An 18,010-nucleotide genomic window follows, 5' to 3' on the forward strand; every position below is an offset into this window, starting at 1 on the left:
TGGCTTCTTCTCCAAGAGAGAGGCCCAGGGGCGGCTCCCTTCCTTTCTTCTGGATCCTGGGGAGCTGTCTCTGGCTCTGTAGAGAAAGCTCTTGCTCAGACAGTGACTCAGCCCCAAAGGGGCGGAAGCTCACCTTTCCAGGGGCCTCCTGGGCCGAGCTCCAGGTGAGGCCCGGCCAGGCCTGCTGGGCTTTAGGCGATCCTTCGTAAGCTGTCCTCCTGGGAGCTCCCGCTTTCCCAGACCCGTGGCGGCGCCCTGCCTACCACAGCTCGCCGGAGAGGAGCGCCTGCCCGAAACAGCCACCGTCAAGGTCTCTGTGCCGCTGGCATTTTGTGTAAGAGCTCCGTGTCCATTTAACTAACAAGTAATCATTAATATTACCCCTGGCCCATGTATCCAACTGTTAAACTGACACTAATGAGTCTCGGGCACCATGACCAATATGAAAACCAAGTCTACACTGTTAACTTAAGTGACCCAGGCTGATTTATACATCGTGCCTTGCATTTAACCAGAATGTAGGGTATTTTATATCAAAATGCACGGACACTTCTTCCACCCTGGCTTTATTCTTTCTTATTACATCCCAGCCCCAACTGGATCAGACCAGACCACACCAGACGGTCCCGGCCTTAATTGCTGGGATCATAGTTCTGCTTCCTTGGTGAAAAGGGATTCCCAACAGAGGGGAAATTTCTTGGAAAATCTAGGGTTGAAAATGATGTACTACATGTGACTTTGGAATCCGGTGGGATAAGCATGCTATAGAATTGACTAATTCAAATGGTTTGAGTCTTCACTATGGTTAAAAAAAAAAAAAAAAAGGTAGGGGTACCCAGTTTTAGGAGGGCTCCTCCAGCGGGGAGGATCCAATTCAGCAGGGGTCGCTTACCATTCTCACCTCCTTGAGGCTGGCTTCCAGGAGGCAAGAGAAGGTCAGGATCCAGGAGGGCTGAGTTGCAGAAACCCTGCCAAGGAAGAGAAGCCTGCCCCACTGCTGCCTTTACCACTTCCCAAGCACGCTGGGCTTGGTGGTCTCCCTTAATTTAGAAGTAAGTGATGCATTCATCCCACAGAACACCACACTCACACCAGGCAGCCTGCCTTCCTCCTGGTCCCACCCTTGGCCCTAGGGACATGGCCCAAAACAGCCACTCAGCCTGCATCATCTGCCTGTGAATCACAGACTCTGTGCAGGGGGGGGGGGGGGGGGGGGGGGGAGGGGAGGGTAGCATCAGGGAGAAACAGAGCTACAGGCGGCCTTCATTCTCAGGCAGCCCTGAGGTGGGCAAGCGTGGGCCAGACCAGGAGGCCAGGCGGTCACGGAGTCCTGAGGCTCCTCTGTGACAGGAGAGCATGGGTATTTGGGGTTAGGCAGCTATTGGGGCATTTCACCCAAAGCCCTTCAAAGCTGGTGCTCCCATGAGCCAGTATTGAGGGTTTGGGGGTATTTCCGGTTGGCAGATAGCACCTACTCCCCGAGGAAGAATGGAGAGACCAGTGGGGAAAGACAGGTAAGGAGCCCTGCTAAGAAATGAGTCAGTGCATCTGAGGACAAAAGATAGAGCTCACCCTCCAGTCTTGGTAGACCTACCTGTCCCTCCCCTGCCATGTGGCACCGGGGACTGGCTGGGGGCACGCTAATTTAGAATAGAGTCTGCAGGGTCTTACTTGCTTTTTTCTTCACTACTTGGTTTTGATTCCCAGATGTAGCTGTGTGCCTTGAGCAAGCTACCCACCCTCTCTGAGCTTCATTTTCCAGTACAGTACAATAGACAGCAGTACACTGGATATAACAACCACGCCACTCATATCAAAGGATTAAGCGAGGGGCGCCTGGGTGGCTCAGGGGTGAAGCGTCTGACTCTTGATTTTGGCTCAGGTCATGATCTCACAGTTGGTGAGTTCAAGCCCTGTGTCCCTCTCTGTGCTGGCAGTGTGGAGTCTGCTTGGGATTCTCTGTCTCCCTCTCTCTCTCTCACTCTCTCTCTCTCTATCTGCCTTTCCCTTGCTCACTCTCTTTCTCTCCAAAGTAAACTTTTTAAAAAAAGGATTAAGTGAGATATTTCATATAAAGCCTACTGCTGCGCAGTGCCCGGCAGGTGGCAAATGCTCAAACCCCACGGTTATTTTCGTCTTCCTGCTCCTGTCCCCTGGGGAAAGTCTAACCTCTTCACCTTTGGGAGGGAGGTGCTCTTTCCTAGCCTCTCACCCCTTCCTTACTCATGGGCTCCATGTTCTCCTGTCCAGCCCGCACAGGCTTTCCTGGGAACCTGGGACACAGGTGGCAGGTCTGGACGTTGTCGGGGCCGCCAGGTGACACAGGCCAACACAGCCGTCTCCCCAGCGCTCAGGGAGCACGCTTCCACCTGACCCGCCGGGGGTGTGCCCGCCGGAGGCCACGCCCACGCGCTGTCACTTTCAGGCCCCGCCCCCTTCCTCCGGCCGGGCCTCACCTGTCCCTTCCAGCTTTCAGGCACCCCCTCTGCCGGTGCCTCATCAGGCCCTAACTCGTCTGGCCGGCTTGCCTTGGTACTGCGGCTTATCCAAACATCATCGCTTTTCATAAATTCAATCCCTCCTTATCAGCCGCACCATCAGGAGGAAGGCAGGGGGCTGTGACTGAAGAACGGAGAAGAGAAGCTTTAATTAGCCTCCCTGCTCCGCGGGGTCACCCGCAGTTCACTCGCCCTGCCCTCACATGTTCCCAATCACGTAGTGGGAGCGCCAGCCTGGCACCCACTGGCGACGTCTGTCCCCTGCTCCCCACTCACAGGGCTGGGCAGGAGGCAAGTTGTGCACGGAAATCGGCTGGCCGGACCACCCCTCCCCCCGCCCCTAGATCTGTCGGGTCACCGTCTGAACTGCTAGAACGAAACCCCAACCTTGGTCCCACTAGCAAACTCACTCTGCAGAGAGCGTCAAAACACCCTTGGGAAGCCAAAGCTACCTCCATGATAATGAGTGGAAAGAGCACTGGGCTCGGAGGAGACTCTGGATTCCGCCACAGATCAGCCGTTCAGTTGCAAAAGGTTCCTTGTCTTAAAAATAAGGGGGGGGGGGGGGAGCGTCTGGATGGCTCAGTCGGTTAAGCGTCCCTGACTTTGGCTCAGGTCGTGATCTCACGGTTCGTGGGTCCGAGCCCCGCGTGGGGCTCTGTGCTGACAGCTCGGAGCCTGGAGCCTGCTTCGGATTCTGTGTCTCCCTCTCTCTCTGCCCCTCCCCTGCTCGTGTTGTCTCTCTCTTTCTCAGGAATAAACATTAAACAAAAAAAAATTTTTTTTTTAAGTGGGGATGAGAATACTGATCCTTCCTACCTCCCAGCGCTGTCAGCCCAGAGCAGAACCATATTCAAATACGCTTCCTCACTTGCCAAATTCTAAACAAATGACACATATTCCTAGCTGTCCAGCTCACTGGACGTGAGGCAGTCAATGTAGGGGCCCAGACACTGTTCTGTTCACGCTTGTATTTTAACTCAACTCTGCCATTTTCCTAAGGCCCAATTTCTTCCACGAAGACCTTGACTTGATTCAGGCACCTCAATGATGGGATTTAGAAGTTAGGGGCTAATTTCTCGGAGTAGAAGGATATCGCACAAATGGCCATCCACTCTTCCTGAACATTGAGCCACTCGAGGGCTGTCCTGGCAGTGCAACAGAATCACTCCCAGACCCCCTGCCTTGTGCTTTCCATAGGCGTCGAATCTCCAAGATAATCCAACAGCCAAATCGGCTGGATAATTGCCATTTCTGAGGTCCCTTCTTGGTGCCAAGCCCTGTTCTAGCTCCTAGGGAAGGTCCTTGACTTTGTTATGGCTGTTCAGAGGGGTTACAGCCAGTGAGCCCACAGACCTGTTCACCCAAATCGGAACACTCTTGAGAGCAGAAACGCGCTCTTAATAACTACACGGGGAACACCCATGTAAACTGGGACTGTCTCGAGCCAATGGGGAGGTATGGTTTTGCATTTTCTAGATCTTTGGGGGGGATAAGGGAGGAGGCAGGTGCACTTTCTCAAACAGCATTTGAAAAGTGGATGCCCAAAGGGGCTGAATGAATGGATCCCTCGGTCACTGTGCTGCCTGGGGGAAATGGCAACGCTCATCTTCCAACGGGGCTCACCAAGGGTCCCACTGGAGAGGGAGTCCCCCAGCGCTCAGCTTGGTGCGTGGCACATTAACACGCAGCCAGTGTCGGCCGGCCCGAGCTTGAGGGAGGAGACCGATCTCAGGGACAGACACAGTCCTAGATTCCCCCAAGAGGTCCCAGCCCAAGCATTTATGATTATGATTATAACTGGCATGTGTGTGGTAACCAGGCCTTCCGAGCGCATTCTCATGCATTTTCTCTTTTGATCTGAGGCAGATAACGCAGAAGGGAGCATGCGTCTGAAAGGCCACCCTGTTGAACAGCACACTGGCTGAGCAAGAACAAAGCCCATAAATGAAGAAGGATGTTTGCACTATGCTTCCCGCTTGCCTGAAAACAGGAAGCTTCGGAGGCCTACTCTGGCAAGATCTCTACCTCTTCCATACCCCAAAGCTACATGGCCCAAGAGGTTTTCTTTTTATTACTTTTTTTTTTTTTTTAATGGGGCAAATCTCTTCTGAGACACACTTTTTTCTTTTCTTTTCTTTCTTTTTTTTTTTTTTTTTTTTGGTGTCGTTTTGCTGCAGCGAGAGCGAGCCATGTCTGCCCTGAGGTTCAGTGCGCAGACTAGTCCTGGTGGCAGCTGGCCCCTTTACCTGTCACCCATTGGGCAGCCTCTGCAGAGCTCACGTCGCACAAGCACCTGTGGGGAAAAGCCGTCACTGGCTGGGGGACTGCCAGCAGTTAGCCCGTTTGAGACGGCTGGGCACACTCCTGGGGCTGGCAACTTGGAAGAAGTCTGGGGACGTATGCTTCCCTGCAGATGTCCAGGATTACAGAACGACAGAACGGACTTGTCCCAGGGATGTATTCACTGACACCAGAAAGACTGGAGAAGAGCTCTCTTGCTGATAAGAGGACCAGGGGCCAGCCAGCGAGGAAACCCAGGGGAGAGTATGGCTGAGCGTCGACAGGAACAGGACTGGGGTGGTGTGTTTGGAGACAACAGGCAGGACACGGTCCAGACTGGCCTCGGGAGTTTTTATTCTGTCGTCTGGGCAGCCGCCCGCTTTTCCCGTCCCCCCGTTCTTAAAATATAAACGCGGGCAAGAGAGTAACGCTCTGAATCAGAGCTCTCCAGAGAACTAGACCCAATAATAAGATACACATGTATGTACATACGCTTGTGTGTGTGTATCTTTACGTAGATGATGATATGGATGGGTAGACAGATGATAGATATACATACCGTTTTTTAATGTTTATTTATTTATTTTGAGAGAAAGAGAGACAGCGTGAGATGCTTTCATGAGCTGCTACTGTGAGTAGGTACCCAGTAATGCCCCCTGAACTGAATTCTATTGAGACAATTAACTTGGTGTCATGGAAAGGGCATGGCTCTTATAATCAGAAGAGCCAGATTCAAGTTCTAGCTTTACCATTAGTTGGTGGTGGACCTCAGGCAGGTGGTTTTCTTCTCCGGGCCTCGGTAGGATATGTAGAAGTTAAGTGGAATCTTCTCCAACCTCATCAATAATTGTTGTCCCACAAGTCCTTGAGGAAACATGCCTTAATGTTTTCAGGGGACAGTTGTACCCCAAGAACATGACAGAGAACATCAGAGCAAATCTAAGAAGTAGGTAGGTAGGCAGATAGATAGATAAAATCTGTAATGAAGTATATCAAATAGAATATAAAATTATATAAGCTGATAGGGAATATGTGATTCATGTCTTCTAAGATCTGGATTTTTCTCTTTCATTGCTAAGAACCCCCGGCAAAACCATGTGCTTTGAATTTGGATATAGCTTCAGTAAACAGTCTGGAGACGACGTATCCTTGTCTCCATACCTAAAGATAACGAAGTCAAAGAGCCACCCTGGAGAAAGACAACACTGCAGAAAATGGAACAGGAGATTTGTGGAAGGAATCCAAATGGCAAAAGGCAGGGAAAGATGCTCAGTCTCCTGGGAATCATAGAAATTAACACTTCAGGGGCGTCTGGGTAGTTCAGTAGGTTGAGTATCCAACTCTTGATTTTCGCTCAGGTCATGATCCCAGGGTTGTGGGATCGAGCCCCGTGTCAGGCTCTGCGCTAAGTGTGCAGCCTGCTTGGGATTTTCTCTCTCTCCCTCTGCCCTTCTACCCTTCGCGTTCTCTTTCTCTCTCTCTCTCTCTCTCTCTCTCAAATAAAAATTTTATTTTTTTATTTTATTTTTTTTAATTTTATTTTTTTTTTCCCAACGTTTTTATTTATTTTTGGGGCAGAGAGAGACAGAGCATGAACGGGGGAGGGGCAGAGAGAGAGGGAGACACAGAATCGGAAACAGGCTCCAGGCTCCGAGCCATCAGCCTGACACGGGGCTCGAACTCACCGACCGCGAGATCGTGACCTGGCTGAAGTCGGACGCTTAACCGACTGCGCCACCCAGGCGCCCCAAATAAAAATTTTTAAAAAATGAAATCAACACTTTAAAAAGTACTGTGAGGAAAAGATCCTCTTGCACTGTCAGTGGGATCTTTTTGGAGGTCACCTGGGCAGATCTATCAAGTTTAAATTATACTCTTCAACCTAATTCTTTTTTTTTAAATGTTTATTCTTTATTTTGAGGGGGGAGGGCAGAGAGAGAGAGGAAGGCACTAAATCCCAAGCAGGTTCCTCGCTGTCAGCACAGAGCCCCGCGAGGGGCTCAATCTCACAAACCCATGCAGTCGTGACCTGAGCCTATATCAAGAGTCAGACGCTTAATGACTGAGCCACCCAGGCCCCCCCTTCTTCAACCTAATTCTATGTATAGGTATCTGTCCCTAGGAAATACCCACCTTTGGGTGCATATGTGTTAGAATGCTTACTGCAATCTTTTGGGTAGCAGAGAAAAACCACAAAAAGCCCATACATCTACAAAATGGTTATATAACTTATTATATATTAGGTGATGGAATTTCACACAGCAGTTAAAAAACGAGGGGTCCATATGTTTTGATAGGGAGAATGGCAGAACAATGCATATATTATAAGCCAAATTTCTCTTTTACAAGCTCTATAGCTGTGTGTGTGTGTGTGTGTGTGTGTGTGTATACAAAAATATCGAGAAAGAAAGACTAGTACAAAGTGCACTGGGATGAAGGAAGGAGGTGATGGCAGAAAGGGACACTGAATTATTCAACCTACACCCTCTCGTATTGTTTTATTTGTTTACAACTGGAATGTCACCTGCATAATTTGAATGACAACGGAAGTAGCAAGGACGGTATTGATAAAAGGCAAAACAAAGGAGAGTCACTAGCCTTTTGCTAGTTCCTGTGATTACCTGTGAGTTGTCCACCCTCCCGGCTCCCCAGGTTCTCCTGGGTGAGGCTCCCAGAAGCTCAGCTTACTCGTAAGGAATGTGAAAGCAAAGGGGTGGTAAATGCCATTGCAGTTTCTAAATTCTTCCATCGAACTTCCAGTTCCGGCGTCAGTCAGGGTCTTGGCAGGAAGTGCATGACACATTCAAATTAGGTAATCTGAGGTGACTTAGTAAAAGGATTATTTGACAAGGTGTGGGCAGGTGTAGGGAAATCATGAGGGGCAAGCACCATCCATAGGGGCTCAGCTGCTGCCCTTGAGAGAACAGTTACCAGTGAACACACACAGAGGGCGACAGAATGGGGCGGTGAACACCCCAGCTTCGCTGTCCTCCCTCCTCTGCCACCTTCCTCCCAACTCGCCATTGTCCAGAGCCAATGTCTGGAAGCCAGAGGGGCAGGGAAACTTTTTTTTCCCTTAAGTTGATTTATTTTGAGAGAGACAGAGTGCGAGTGGGGGAAGGGCTGAGACAGAGAGGAGAGAGAGAGAATCCCAAGCAGTCTCCATGCTGTCAGAGCAGAGCCCGACGTAGGGCTCGAACTCACGAATGAGATCGTGACCTGAGCTGAAACCAAGAGTGGGACTCGTAACCAGCTGAGCCACCCAGGAGCCCCGGGGCAGGGAAACTTTTGATGCAGCTCATGGAGGTTAGTCTCCTGGGGCACAGAGCAGGTGGGGCAGGGTGGAGAGGGGCAAACAGGGGAAATCCACAGGCACAGCTGTCCCTTCGAATGCAGGAAGACAGGCATGACCACAATCAGATGTTTAGCTGCAGTATCACACATCTACTTGGGTATGCACGAATCTCTGCCACTAACTGGTTCTGTGGCCTTAGGCACCCTCCTACTCCAGTGCCCATGCTCAGAGCGAGCCCGACACAAAACTCAATCCCACGGCCCTGAGATCCCGACCAGAGCCAAAAATCAAGATAGACGCTCAACCGACAGACCCACCCAGGTGCAGATCTATGACACGAGGGTGTTGAGTGGATCAAATTATTTTCTAGATGCCTTCCAGCTCTAACTCCCATGACTGTGAGTCCAGACCTCTGCCTGGGCCTTGAGCCCTTGCCACTGGTTGGGAAACTCTGGTGACACCTATCACCTCACCGGCAGCAGGGAAAGAGCCAACTCTGAAGGGACTGTGACGGGCCACGCGTGAGTCTGCGGGGCTTTTGTGCAGCTCCTGCCCCCTCTACTCGGCACAAAGAAGGTAAAAAATGGGCCGGTCCTTAGCGCCTCCTGTGCCCGTGCTCAAGGTCAGTAAGTGAAATCCACACCACTGACCCACAGGCAGTGTTCCTGATTCACCACTTTCAGACAAGGGGCAGGTGACTGGGTAAAGGTGAAAACAGGTAACAGACTTTCACTGAGTCCGGCGCCCCTTTCCTCCTCTGTGCCCTGCTCAGCCCCAACCTTCTGAGTCAGAAGAAAGACAGTTCCACTCCTGAGGAATGTTGCCAAGAACCCTCCTTCCTCAACCAAAGACTCACATCTAAGGAATGTAATGTGCGGTACACCTTTTATTTGGCCCCCTTACATCCTAAACAGGAGGATGGTCTAGTACCCAAGTGACCCCATTGTGGTCTGGCCCAGCCCCTCTGAGGCCTTAGACTCTGAGCTCTCCTCCTCTCACAAAACTAGCCATTCCCTTGACATCCCAGGACTCCTTTTTTACCTCCAGAGCATTAGGGCTCTTCGCAGTGCCCTTGAACCAAGAGTGCACAAAAGCTGAGAAGTCATCTGACGTCAGAAGGGCACAGAACCCAGCTTTGTGCCTAGAAGGAGCTGTAGTGGTGATCCCAGATGTTTCTTCCATGACTTAAAGAAAAAAATCCCTCCCACCATCCTTCCTGCAGACTTTTGGCTTTAGTATATGGTGAGTTCACTTAAAGGCAAGAATGTTATTGTGCATTTCCTTCTACAGTGTTATAGCTGTACTTCTGTTAGCTGGGCACCCATGACAAGGACAGATGGCATGGTGCCAGTCAGCTGAAGAAATTGATACTGAATAAGGAAACGTGTCTTACCAGTGAGAGACTCTCGGCTATGAAATAAGTCCCCAGTAACGCAGGGCATTGCAAGAGACTGAGTCACCCCATGCTAGGATCTGTGCCCAGATGAGATACTCAGTTACCCATCTTCTCAGGTATTAGAGCTACAAAATAAAAGATAGAAAGGTCTGAGTAATTCTTCCTTCCTCCGCGTTTGGTTGATTTTCATTTTGGGGGGGGTTTAGTGTCCCGTGGCTTCTCAGCACTAAATACTGAGGATCACAGAGACGGGGGCTGTCTCCACATCTGTGGACGTCCTAGGAGAAAGCGAAGCGAATGAACCGTATTGGTCATGAATAGACAGGCCAAGGGGCTTTCTAAACATCACCGTATTTTATCTTTACGATTATTATGCCCATTTAAAGATGTGGAAATGGAGACATTCCCTGGGAAACGAAGTAGGTTTCCCAGGACCGCGGCTCACCTGCAAGGCTACTATTTAAACCTGAGTCACTCTCCTTTCGGAGCTCTTGCCCCCATCCACACCAGCACACTACTACCTAGATGTGGGTTCAGGGGACGTCAATCTGGATCTAACGGCATCTGAGACCCCCAAGTGGTGTCCCGAGGTACGTTTCTATTCCGTGGGCTGTGCCACTTTCCCCACCCTCCCCGGGACAAGGGGGTCTGGTCGTTGCAAAGGAAGGACTCGCCAATGGAAGGAATGGAGGGACCCACCCCCGACCGGTAACTGACTGCATCTTGGCCACCAATGAGGATGGAAAATGGCACCAACTGCTTAGTTCTCCAAGCTGGGCCGGCCTGACCCGCCCCCAAAAGGGAAAGGAGCTTTAGGTGAGGCAGGAAAGGAGCCGGGCTCTAAGCAGGACAAGCTCTCCCAAAGCAGGTGTGGAGGGATAATGTTTTGCAAGTCTTAACCAATGCTCACATGGCTTCCCTGCTACAGTGTCGCCTTGCGCCCCTTGGCCTTTCTTCAACTAGTCGGGGAGGCCCCATGGAATCCACTGCACTAGAGAATGGACGGCACAGTGAAAATCAAAGAGATGATAAATTCCAGTTGGAGTTTCAAAGAAGGCTTTGGAAATGTACGGCAAATACATCACACATGGGAGGACGCAGGATGAAGACGAGCAGAGAAGCCCCTGGATAAAGACTAAGAGAGAGTCCCTGTGTTTGGGGAGGGCAAAGGGAGCCCGACACCAAGGAAGGAGTAGGAACCAGGTAAGGGGTGCTTCCAAGGCTTCTGGAAGCGTGTGGCCCTTGAGGGTCTCTGGTTGGGAACAAAAGATGACTGAGCAGTGGCTGGTGTGGATTAATGGCTCTTGACTAGTTATTGGAGACGTCAAAGGAGGCCAGTGGGGACGATGACACAGACACAGCAGGCTGCCACCCCCCCCCCCCCAGTGCTACTGTCCCCCACTAACCTTCCCCCTCCCCAGAAATTCAACGCAGCCCCAACGAAAAGTGTAGGAAGGACCCTGAAATGCCCTGGTAGAATGGAGTTGTAAGAAAATCAAGTTGTAGCCGTTGCATTCCTGAGGGGTTTGTCTTTAATCATATATTTTTAAGTTTATTTCTTTATTTTAAGAGAGACAGAGAGAGCGCTCGAGCAGGGGAGGAGCAGAGACAGAGGGAGAGAGAGAGGGAATCCCAAGCAGGCTCCATGCTGTCAGTGCAGAGCCCGATGTGGGCCTCGATCTCACGAACCATGAGATCAGGACTTGAGCCGAAATTAAGATGCGTAACAGACTGAGCCACTCAGGCACCCCATTTCTGAGTTTGTAAACAGAGGCTCACACCTGCCCTCCGGGCCAGGCATCTCTGCCCCCCAATCTCCTCAAAGAGTGCAGAGTTTACACCCTCTACTCCTTATCCCAAAGCCCCAAAAACCCACCCACAGGCGTCTCTACCACCCAGGAAGACCCTTGCACATCACTGCGTGCTGCACACACATAGGATACTGCACCCTGGAGCCTGTTCTCTTGGATTCTGGGGCTTCAAGCCTCCCCCTTACAAGGGCAGCCGTTCTGGTGACAAGTCCATCCCAGCCCGATCCATTGGCAGAGGAAAACGCTGGGGAGGCAGAGAGGCTGAACCAGAAAAGGACAATCTCCCCCGCCCGCCGTCTCTGGGAACACCGTATCTGAGGTTTGTTTGGCCACCCAAGGTGCCGGGGCTCTGCCAGACCAGATAACCATTCCGGTTTGACAGGCACCCACAGCCCCCTGGTATGTGCCTTTGGCCCACCTGATAGTTCTGTTTTCCTTTTCCTCTGGGATGCCTGGGCTGCTGCTCCCCTCCCCTCCCCACCCTTCCTCCTCCTGACTTACAAAGCAGGCTCAGGAGATGTCACCCCACCAGCGTCCTCCAACCCCCCAAGAGGCAGCAGGATGCCTCAACATCATGATTTTTTTTTAAGCTTTTAAAACCTTGGTAAAAAATGGCTTGACATTGGCTCAGAGCACTGGTTCTCTGCCCACCCCCAAAACATGCATGTGTCTTTCCACAGAATCGTTGGAGCACCTGTTATGCACCAGCCTCTGTTCTAGCGAGTGGGGATCAGCCACAAGAACGACGTCCAAGATCCCCGCTCTTGGAGAATGTACGTTCTAGCCTGGTAGGGCAGGCACGGAGATGTGGCACTCAGATCCCCCTTCAAGAAAGGACTCGCTGCCTGACCGAGGAGCTTGACTGGCCCCCGGCCCCTAAGCACTGGTGTCTCCAAGTTCCTCTTCAGCTTTCCAGCTGAGGTCATGCTCTTCTTGGGGAAGCCCCTGGCCAATGCCTGAGCAAGGTGGTGGGCCAAGAGCCAAGCCATTTCCACCCACAGGGGATTTCTCCAACAGGCTGTCTCTGCCCTAGAGCTCCTCGGGGGCTGGCAGAGACTTTTCAGGTCTTCACATTCCCACATGGGGGGCATTCTCCTGCCCAAGGCTGCTCTCCCCCCTGCTTCTTTTATAGAAGCAAATATAACCTTAACCCCATCTCAGCATTTGCTTCCTGGGGAACCCACCCCGTGTACAAACCATGGGGACTGGCAGCTACTATGGAAAGAGATGAAGGCAAGATGGCAGCAGTTGACTTGGCCAAAGAGGTCGATATTAGCTAGACGCCAAGTGTACCCACTTTCTCTGAGAAGGTGACGTTGGACCGGAGACAGGAAGGAGGAGGGGCAGTCAGCCATGCCCTGAGGACCGGGGAGAGGGTTCCAGGTGGCATGGGGAGGGAGAGGTGCGTTAGAGGTAGAGAGGGGGGACTGTTGCCGAAGCACAGGAGACGAGTGATGGGAGATCACAGGACATGAGCCAGGGGGGTTCGCGGCACCTTGTATCCCACCAAGGGGCCAGGGTCTCTTCTATGTGGAGTGAGAGGGTGGCCACCCTGTGTGCAGCACGGTCCCGTGGACAAACCCAGATGTGAGGCAACAGTGAAACACGGCAGCAATTTGTAATTCTGACACCATTCAGGACAATATTAGCAAAAGTTCCTCTCCCTTCCTGTCAGTCCAGGCTGTGACCTAAATGAGACAGGCCTGGAAGAGTGGCCAATTCTGGCCACTCGGAAAACCCTGCTGGAATCCGGGAGACTGCAAGCCATGTTGCTATGTTAGTACCTGCTCGAATTTGTTTTCAAGAGTGAATCACTCACAAACCTCAGGACGTTATTCATGGCAAGTCACTTGTTCCCCTCCTCACGAGTGACGGTGACACACACACATGTCACTTCTCCCTGGAGGGGGGTGATCACCCCCTTGATCAAGGGGCAGGGTTTTCTGAAATAAGGAACAGCCTCTCTCCCCACCTGGACACCTGGGTTCTCAGCAACAATTCCAGGGAGGCTGCCCTAAATCAGTGGTTCTCAGGTAGAGGCGACTGTGTGCCCCGGGGGGATATTTGGCAGTGTCTGGGGACATTTTGGGTTTGTACAGTTTGGGAGGAATGTGAGTGGCATCTGATGGGCAGAGGCCAGGAATGCTGGCAAACATGCTTAGCGCACCCAGTATAATCGGCCCCGAATGTCAGCAGTGCGGAGGCTGGGGAAGCCCGCCTGGGGTCAAGGGTCTCCAGGTTTGGTTCCCAGACCGGCAATCTCAGCTTTTCCCAGGAACACGTTAGAGAAGCAAACCCCCGGGCCCCACCCCAGAGCTCCTGAATTTTCTTCCTCAGCCATTTCCTTATTTCAGGGATCCCAGTGGGCACCTCTGAACCACGGGCTGATTTCAGGCAGGTGCCTTCTGGTGACAGCTTGCAGCAGAGTTTGAGAAGCACAACCAGTGGGGCCTCCTGGCTGTGAGATTACACCTCACAGGTGTAATCCTACAACTGTGAGCACAACATCTGAATGTCTGCACTGTCTTCGTGTAGTGAAGATACCAAGAAAGATTTCCTTAAAAGAGACAATTCTCACGTTCAAGATGGCAGACCGTCCCATTGGCCATCTTCCAGGCTGGCTGATAGAGCCAAATGGGGTAGAGACCCAGCCAGAGAGAGGGGGGTGGGCAAGATGCCCCCCACCCTGGCACCCCCACCGACTCCTCTGCTCCTCCCATCCCCCCCCCCCCACCAAGGGAGGTCCTTCCCAGGCGAGCATTCCTATGATAATAATGTAGAATATGGCAGAGTGCTGCATTTTAATTAATTTTAGTCCCTTTCAAGACCACAGTTATTATTATAAAAACACTGATAATACCAAACACATGTTGAAAGTACACAGCAGGCTGCAGCCCTGGAGACCTGGGGACGTGCTAAGTCATATGTCATCTGGGGCGGCGAGGAATCAGCAGGCCCCTCCCTTGTGCCCTCTGACACCCCACGCCCTTCTCCGCGGGCCTGCTCTCTCTTTGTCACCGGCAGGCCCCTTCCCAGCCCAGCCTCTACCCTCCCACCCGAAGCTCAGTGCTCCCCTCTCCCTCCCCTGCAGAAACTGCCAGAAACTGCTAGGGCGGTGAGGTGTCAGGCCTCCAGAAATCCCTGTTTAATTATTTTATTGGGAAAAGGGGCGGGGGGAGGCAAAGAAAAGGCACAGTCTCTTATTTTGGAAGAATGCTTCATTATCTGCCTCTGCCGAGTGTGAAACACCTCTCTGGGCTGTAGGCAGTCCTGAATTATGACGTGAGACGCTCAGGCGCCTGGGCTCTCCCCTTCCCCGCAGCCCCCCTCCCTGCACCGCCCGCCCACCCTGCCGGTTGAAGGACTTTCAGGTGAGGACGGAGATGGGCCAAGAAGGGCAGAGCAGCGCATGCTGTCGCAACAGGGCTGGGATCCGGCCCCAAGGCGGCAGCCCCTCCGAGGGCTCCCGCCCTGAAAACACCCCCAAGAAGAGGACAAGAAGGAGTATGCCTGGTTCCACGATCATTCTTGCCAGAACCCCGGCGTCCTTGACCTCTGCTGGCTCCCGGTTTCTGGTGGTGGCGGGGGGGGGGGTGGGGTGTGTGTGGTTGCTCCCTGCCTGGTAAAATATCTCGAGTCCCCTGAAGAGGTTGGGAAGTTCCTTCGAGGCTAAAACAGAAACAGAAGACAGGGGCACCTGGGGGGAGCGCTCTGTGCCTGGCAGGTGAGTTTGCAAATGTTCCCTAGACACAGCCTTCCTTAACATCACCTCCTCTGGCAGTGACAGAGCAGTATTGTTAGCCCCATTTTACAGAGGTTAAGTGGCTTTTCCGAGAGCACACAGCAATTATAAGGCAAGGTCATGGGGGCCAGGGGCAGGGATGGCACGAGGCTCCTGCCCTCAGCAATAAACACACTGTGGCCCCGTATCAGCATACTGATCTGCCCCAGGGCTGGATAACCCCCACTTTCGGCTAGCAGCGCCCTTCGAAGACATTCTCTCCAAACCCCGAGGGCTCATGTGGCTCCCTGAACGCAGGGGAGTCCTTGTGTTCCAGAAAGCGGCCTCCATCACTCAGGTTCACGGCACTGGATTCACAGGTGGCTCTTCCCCCCCCCCCGCTGTCAGATGCTGCTTCTCCCCTGGAACAAGGGTTCCGCCACTGTTTGTGCATCTAACCCTCCCCGCTCCCCACCGCCACCCCTCTCCTGCAGAAATACTCTCCTCTGTCCAAGGCTAAAAAGGGCCAGACAGGCCTTGACTCCGTCACCTATAGAAAAGCCAAAACCTGTCTCTTTCTCATCTGTGAAGAACCTGATCTGCCCAACTTTCCAAAAGACTTGAGTGAGGAGTTTCTTGAGGACAGCCCCCTAAAAAAAGGTTTAAAAAAAAAAACAACACAGCCAGGCACTCTTGAATGTTATATGATTAGCACACTGAACCTTCATAACAACTTCACGAAGTAGGTGCTACTTTGTGCCCATTTTATGGATTAAGAAACGGAGGCACAAAGTATTCAAGTAACTGGCCAGAGGTCACACAGCTGCCAAGCGGGGGCAAAAGGATTAGACCATTAAAAAAGAATGTTCAGGGCTCCTGGGTGGCTCAGTTGGTTAAGCCTCCGACTCTCGATTTCAGCTCAGGTCACGATCTCACGACCTCATGAGTCTGAGCCCCGCATGGGGCTCTGTGCGGACAGCCAGGGGAGCCTACTTGGGAGTCTCTCTCCCTCTCTCCCTCTCTCTCTGCCCCTCCCCCACGTGCACTCTCTCTGTCTCTTTCAAAATAAATAAACTAAAAAGAAAAAAGAAAAGAAATTGTCAGGCAGAGGGCGTTCAGGGAGAGGGAGGGTTATAATTGCTCCTCCGGGAGCTGTTTTCCAGGAATATTTCCAGGAGGATAAAATCACCTTTTCATTCTGTTAAGTGTCCTGTAGTTGGGAGAGCAAGGCAGTATCTCAATAGATTGTGCTGCCCCCCAAGTTGTCAGTACATAACCGTCACATCTCCCCGGGGTCCTCTCTCCCACAAGTGTATTAATCAGGACGACTCACGCGAGCTGCCGTAACAAACACTCCCCAGGCCTCAGCGGTTTCACACTGGAAAGCTTTATTTTTCATTCTTGTCACAGACCAAATGGCTGCGTCTGATGGGGAGCCTCCCAGGTGGGATTTCAAATGATTCAGGGGTGCCCGGCTCCTTCGATCTTGTTCTGCTACGCTCTTAGGACCAGTGAAAGGGAAGAGTGTCGTGGGGACATTTCGCAGGGCAGTACAGATGGAGTGCGTCAGAGCTACCCGTATTCCGTCATCCAGAGGCTCGTCAGCCATAGCCCAAACTAACCGTGTTGGGGGGAGGCCGGGAAATGTCGACTTCCAGCGTGCCTCCGAAGAGAACGCGGGATGAGGAGCCCGCTCGCTCCACTTGGACATCTTCGGCAATTCCTCCATTGCACGCCTCCAACGGTCACTCTGGTTCCCTTCAAAGTGACGCTCGGCATTAAACACACTTCCCTAGATGTGGCCTGGCCTGGTCCAGGAGACCCTGAAGCATCACCTCTCTGGATCTGGATACCATATGTCCATTAGAGCAGCCTACAAGGATTCTAGCATTTTCAGCAACAGTCACACGGTTGGATCGTATTAGACTTGTGGTCGACAAAAACCTCCACATCTCTTTCATGTGAACTGTTGCCAACAGAGGACTCTCTAATCTACTTCTTGTGCTTCTGAATTTGAAACCACACGAGACTGAGCAGCAGGAGTTGAAAGCCTTCTATCTTGTTGGGTTTGGCTGAGCATTTGGGTCCACGGAGATTATCAGGGATGTGAATGCGTGCACGCATCATCCCGGCTCCCCTTCTAGCCTAGGGTCATCTTCAGACTTTCTTGATGTTTAGTTGGGTCACTCATAAAAATTCAGATGCCCACGGAGGCCTAAAGCACAATGCAACTATGTTTGAAATGAGGCTTTTATTGATACGTTGGGTAGAGTTGTTTAACTACCTGGGGATCTGCCGAACAAAACTGTTCACCAGCTCACATGTACTCTTTTAACCAGACGATAGAGTCAAATGAAACCTCGTTCATTTAGAGCTCACTCTTTGAAAGTATCTAATCTACCCCAATATATCATTCCTGTTGAATTCAATATGCTATAAACCCTAACTAATTCACAGTCATAGTTTGTCGTTGTTGTTTATCTGTGGTTTATTGTTAACAGAAACCCAGGGGAATTTAAGTGTCCTGAATCTCAGTGCTTCCCGTACCATCAAGAATACTTTGAGACAACCCAGGCACATGGTCTTGAAGCAGAAACCGACCCAACTGAAGTGGGGCCACGTGGCTGTTAGTTCCTCCCCCGAAATGCCCACATATTTTCCAGCTTGCAGCTTCCCATCCATCAACCCACCGTTCTGCCCTTCCAATTAGAAAGACAAGAAATCTGACTGCCAAATATCATGTTGGGAAAACTACCTGGACTCAGGTGTGACTCATGTCACGTGTGTGTGCGTCATGTGCTTAGGGAAGGCCTCCCGGGGGACGCCCATGACACCGGCTATCAAAGTCCACCCCCCTACAGCCCCCAAGGTCAAATTCAGGGAGGAAGACTGGTCTGGATTAGTGAAAACCCCCAGGTACAAAAAAGCTGCCAAGCACAGGGATGCTTGTATGATTTCCAACTGCACAGTACTTCACCTAAGAGGGCATAGCCAAGAAGAGGTTCT

The 18,010-nt window shown here is 51.8% G+C and overlaps 1 long non-coding RNA gene across 4 annotated transcripts in view; it reads right to left on the bottom strand.

Moving 5' to 3' along the window:
- LOC147574511 (uncharacterized) overlaps positions 1-18,010 on the bottom strand; it is a 332,668-nt gene that overhangs the window by 128,973 nt on the left and 185,685 nt on the right. The gene's annotated exons all lie outside the window — the stretch shown is intronic.

The sequence above is a fragment of the Puma concolor genome, chromosome E1 (genome assembly GCF_028749965.1).
Source record: "Puma concolor isolate L17-30 chromosome E1, mPumCon1.1.hap2, whole genome shotgun sequence".
NCBI classification, from domain to species: Eukaryota; Metazoa; Chordata; class Mammalia; order Carnivora; family Felidae; genus Puma; species Puma concolor.